At 52.1% G+C, this 5,478-nt stretch overlaps 1 long non-coding RNA gene across 1 annotated transcript; it reads left to right on the top strand.

Moving 5' to 3' along the window:
• Positions 1 to 715: 715 nt before the first annotated feature.
• Positions 716 to 2,729, top strand: LOC135979727 (uncharacterized). Its single transcript, XR_010596978.1, has 2 exons — positions 716 to 856; positions 1,362 to 2,729. It is a non-coding gene; the product is annotated as an uncharacterized LOC135979727 (long non-coding RNA).
• Positions 2,730 to 5,478: the final 2,749 nt, after the last annotated feature.

Raw genomic sequence — 5,478 nt, 5'->3', positions numbered from 1 at the left:
TCCTCGGAGCACCCCCCTTCCTCCTACAGTTGGCCCTGAGTCGTGCCTCCCTAGCTCCTCCTCGTTACTCCAGAACAACGGAAATTCACAGGCAAGAACTTTGTTAACGTGGAGTTAAGGTTGCAGGTGCTCAGCCCTGCCCTGTGCTCCCTGTGTTCTGAGTGTGTTGAATTCCCAGAAGTCAAAGGTTGGCAAACCAGGATATGCAGAGGTAGAATGATGCTTCCCACGCAACTCGAACTCTGCCCCAGTGGGTCTGGGAATAGGAACAGGAAGTAGAACAGCACCAGGCCAAACCAAACTCACCCTTGTCTGTGTGCCCAGCACCACCCCAAATCAGCGTTCCTCTTCATGCCATCCACACTGTTCTGTGCAGCGCCATTGATTAAGGCGGGAATTGCTGTCGATTGGCAGGGTGTGAGGGTGAAGTCTGTGGTCTGCTTGAAGGACCCATTTGGGCACAGACCGAAGGGGGCAGAGTTGAGGTTGTTTGGCCTGAGTATCCATAGCCCAGCATTTCTTAGTTTGCTAGCCTTTGACTGTTGAGTGTTCAGTGCTTCCATTCTGAAGAGACAGGAAAAGCACAAGTCAGTGCTGACCCCGTACAATGGTAACGTTTTTTGCATGTGAATAGTGGAAATCCAGGGCAACTGCATTGTAGACTGATCTGTGCACCAACCACCTCACTGCTAGGGAAGAGTAAGGTGATGACTGTTCCCTTTGGATAAGAGTCCCCCGTATCTATTAACTACACTGAAGCCCTGCCTTGTGAGAGATGCTAATATACTCTCTCTTCTCCTCCTCCTCTGCACAGCAAGTGACCAAGGATCTAGTGGCTCTGACAGATCTGCCAAGGGTAAGTGAGGGGGGCTCTAGCCTGGGGGTTCACTGCTCTCACTGAGGCCTCTGGAGAGAGACACCTAGTCCAAGTCATTGGACCCTGAGTCTCACTGGCCCGTCCCCTCTAGCAAACCAGCCCCACGGAGCAGAACAAGGGAGTTCTGGATCTCTTATTTCCCTTTTATTCACACAGGTTTGCAGCCAAATCCCCCTTGTTTTCTCTGCGATGAATTTAGGTGTGAAAGACTCTAGTGAGAGGGGTTTCTCTGTGGCTGCTGATAGAGCATTGGGTGAGATTTGTAATGATAAATCCAGCTGCTTCAGAGAACAGTCTCCAGTGAACCTGCAGGAGGGACAGAGCCCAGCACCTGAGGCTCCAGGAACACAGATCTCTGACACTGGAGCTAAAAGCTTTGTCGGCGGGGTTAGAGATTTTGTCCACTAAACATGGAGCCACTAGGGTGACCATCCATTATGGCAGGTTCCCTTTAATAGACGTTGCCTGTGTTTAACTTCTGCAGCTTAACAGAGCCTGTTGGAGTCTGTGCCACAACCTGAGGGGACCCCAGAGAGGAAGATGGATGAGCTCTGCTCTGTCTCCCTACAAGAACCAATCAACCTCTCCCAGCTTTTCTCTGGCACTTGGAGTGTCCCATGTGGGATTTCTGGCCTCATTTATCTGCTCACTGAACCACGTTTTACCTTTTAGATGTAATAGTTTTCTGTAATAATGTTTTATTTGCACAAAATAATTTCCAAAATGTGAATGGATAAAAACTCTTTTAGTAAGAGTTTAGTATTTGCTAGCATTTAGTGTGTGCACTCAATGCTCTACGCTGCGCAGTGCTGTTTGCACACTCTGTACGGTATGCTAGATATGTGAGCAGTAACTGCTTGTGTGTATATGGTGGGGGACCTATTTTTTTTCTGTAGAATTTCATGATTGTAACATGGTAAATGGCCTGGTCTACTCACAGCTGGTAGCACTGTTGCTATCATCAGCGGAGGAAGTCTGTTGGACAGGAATAAGTGTCTGCATTTAGTTTATAAGTGCCTCTAATGGCCTGTTCACCATTTGTAGAGCCATAGAAATGCTGGGCTAGAAGGGACCTCAAGAGGTCACTGGCAAGACCAAGTAAACCAAGACCATCCCTTGTCACACCCCAATGGCCCTCTCCCTCAAGTCCCCTGGGAAGGCAGATCAGTATTGTATGTTGCTAACGCTGGTGCAGTATTCTGGGAAGGGTTAAAGGTGTGAGTGAGTGGGGAATGGAAGGTTCCTTTGCAGGTTTCAGGAGGCCAAAGGAGGGAGAGAGAGACAAGGGAACGAGTTAACTTGACACTCCAGCTAGGCGTGAAGATAAGAGGTTGACTCCAGCCCAAGGTCACTGCACACAACAGATTCTCTGCTACCTGCCAAGAAAGAGGGGGACCGAGCTTCCAACCCTGCCCTGCCATAAGAAAGGAGACTCACAGAACAGAAACTGGAGGGGCTGTGAAAAGGAGGGAGACAGTGAAGGTCAGCGAATGGGAGAACAGCCGTCTCCCATCCCCTGAAGCCGGAGTGTTTTGGGGAAGCTGAGGAAGCCACAGATAACCGGTTCAGACTGGGGCAGAGAGCAAAAGCCCTCAGGAACACCTAGGGTAAAAACCCTCCCGAGAGCGGAAGCAAGTTGGAGATTTACAGCAAACCCTGGACGACCTGTGCACAGGGAAGAAATTCCCGTCCACCCTTCCCCCCGCCGCCTTCTTACATTACACCCAGACTTGGGTTGTGCGTGTGAGAGTATGGGTTAGGGCTCAGGCACTAACGTTTCCTTCCTTCCTCAGAGTGACATGGGAAACACGCAGCACTCTGCTGTTATTTTCTTAATAAAACTTTAAACTTAGGTACTTGGTGTGCTCTCTTCATCTCCACCCCTAAAAATCCTGCTGCCTTAGACTGATCACCTAAGGTCTCTGGCAGTTTGGTAACATAAATCTGTCACACCCTGACAGATGTTTGTCCAGCCTGTTCTTAAAAACCTCCAATGATGGGGATTCCACATCCTCTCTAGGTAACCTATGTGACTAAGTGGGATATTTTCCTAATGTTGCGTATGTATACTGTGTGTGCCTCAGTTTCCCCCATGTGCTGCATGTCTAACCAAGGTGGGAGGAGGGGTTTCTATTGTTGCAGAGGACCAGGTGTGACCCAGTCTAGCAGCCTGGACCCCAGACCATAGCCTGGACACTTTGTAACTTAGCAACTGATGACCTGAAGGCCCATCCCAACTTGGAGCCAGCCAGTTATAGGCAGCAGAGAGAACAGAGAGCTGAAGAGAGAGAGTCACCTGGAGATTTGTTTGCCTGGGAAAGAAGACAGAGGATGGTGGCAGGGCCTTGGAGGGGATATAGGAGGGACCACAGGAAGGAGGAGTCACTTCTGGGCTGGGAACAAGGAGCCGCCTGAGCCCACCTGGGTGGGGACAAGCCCAGCAGGATGGTGCTGAGAATTTCTTGCTCGAGGCCCCTGAGAACTTCCTGTGTTAGGTTCAGACGTACAAGAAGCCCTTCTGTTTTGCACCAGCTGGGAGTCGATGCAGTCCAGAGACGGGGGGCTGCATTGCTTCTTTTGGGTGTGAAGCCTTCTCCAGGGGTCCAGTCCAAGTAGACTCACTGCGGCGCGGTCACAGCGAGGAAGGCATGCTGAAGGCTCAGAGGTGTGGTACGGGGAGGTGGAGGAGCCTACGGCTTAAACCCCAAGCAGCAAGTATGGTCAATACATTAAAGAGCGGTTCCTCCCATGGGTTGTGGAAGCTGAGAGCGCATTTGCCTGTGGGTCTGCGGCAACCTGTTCCACAGATTAGCTATCCTCATAGAAAGTTTTTCTTAATGTCTAACCCAGGGGTGGGCAACCTTTTTGTCCCAAGGGCCACATCGAGGTTGCAAAATTGTATGGAGGGCAGAGAAGGGAGGGCTGTGCCTCCCCAATCAGCCTGGCTGCCCCTCTCCCACTTCCCACCCTCTGACTGCCCCCCTCAGAATCCCCAACCCATCCAACCCCCCCCCCCGCTCCTTGTCCCCTGACCTCCAGAGACCCTCCCTGCCCCTAACCACCCCCCCGGAACTCCACCCCCTACCCAACCCTCCCTGGCCACCCCGCCCCTTATCCACACCCCTGCCCCCGGACAGACCCCCGAGACTCCACGCCTATCCAACCCCCCCGTCCCCTGACCACCACCCCCAGAACCTCCACCCCATCCAACCGCCCCCTGCTCTCTGTCCCGTGACTGCCCCCCGGGACCTCCTGCCCCTTATCCAACGCCCTGGCCCCCTTACCATGCCGCTCAGAGCAGCAGGAGCTTGCAGCCCCGCCGGAACTAGACACACTGCCCCGCAGAAGCTCACAGCCCTGCACCCTTACCATGCCACTCAGGGCAGCAGCCCGGAGGGAACTAGGCGCGCTGCCCTGCTGGACTGCGCAGCCCTGCCCGCCCCGAGCGCTGCCTGGGCGGCGGCATGGCTGTGGGGGAGAGCAGGGGAGGGGCCAGGGGCAGCCTCCCTGGCTGGGAGCTCAGAGGCCAGGCAGGATGGTCCCGCAGGCCGTAGTTTTCCCACCCCTGGTCTCACCTAAATCTCCATCACTGCAAAGCATGCTGATTTCCCCCTTCTTCTATTTTCAGTGCAGCTGGAGAGGAGTTGATCTCAGTCCTCTCCCTAACAGCCCTTAACTTATAGGAAAACTTATCAGGTCCCCTCACAGTCTTCCTTTCTCAAGAATAAAGATGTCCACTTTTTTAACCTCCTGTCTTGCATACGACACCTTTGTTAATACACTGCAGAATGATATTTGCCTTTTTCACAATAGCCTCACATTGTTTACACATACTCAGCTTGTGGTCCACTGGAACCCCAGCTCCTGTTCTGTAATATTGGTACCTAGGCTGTTTAATGCATTTCATTTTGTCCTCCTGGCTGAAATATTTGCACTAATCAAGATAAATTCAACAAAGATGGTTTCAGACCAATTCTCCAATTCGTCAAGATTGTTTTGAATTCTAATCCTGTCCTCACAACTGCTGGCCCCCCTTCCCAGCTTGTTCGGGCCTGCAGCATTTCTAAGTACACTCTCCACTAGAGCATCTAAATCATGACTGAAAACGGTGAAAACTGTCAGAGCCAGGACCGACTCTTGTAGGACCCCACTAGCAATGTTTTCCCAGCGTGAGAGTGAGTCATTGATAACTACGGAGAGTCTTTACAGTCATTTCATCTAGACCTGAGCCATAAACAATGTAGACCAACCTATGGGAGATATAGATGCAGCTGTGGGTTCCCATTCCTTCTGCTGCTGTCTGTGACCCGGGTATCCAGTACAGGAGGGGAGTTTGTACCTTTACTCTGGCTAAGCAGAATAACCCCTTCCCTCCTGTAGCATCCCCTGGGTGTGGGTGTGGTCCCTGTGGGGCTGCCCCAATTCCCCTTCCTCACCCCACTCAGTGGAACAGATTCGGTTCCACTTGCCCCAACTGAGAAGGAGAGTGGTCCCGGAGTCGGTGCTTTAGAGGTGCAAGATGAGTCAATGCTTGTGTAGGATCTGCACAAAAACAATGCTAGGCACTCCCCCTGCTGGCTATAGCTGCAGAGAAACAAGCC

This window comes from Chrysemys picta, unplaced genomic scaffold, assembly GCF_011386835.1.
Source record: "Chrysemys picta bellii isolate R12L10 unplaced genomic scaffold, ASM1138683v2 scaf1174, whole genome shotgun sequence".
NCBI classification, from domain to species: Eukaryota; Metazoa; Chordata; order Testudines; family Emydidae; genus Chrysemys; species Chrysemys picta.
This window is presented reverse-complemented; position numbering and strand designations above follow the sequence as displayed.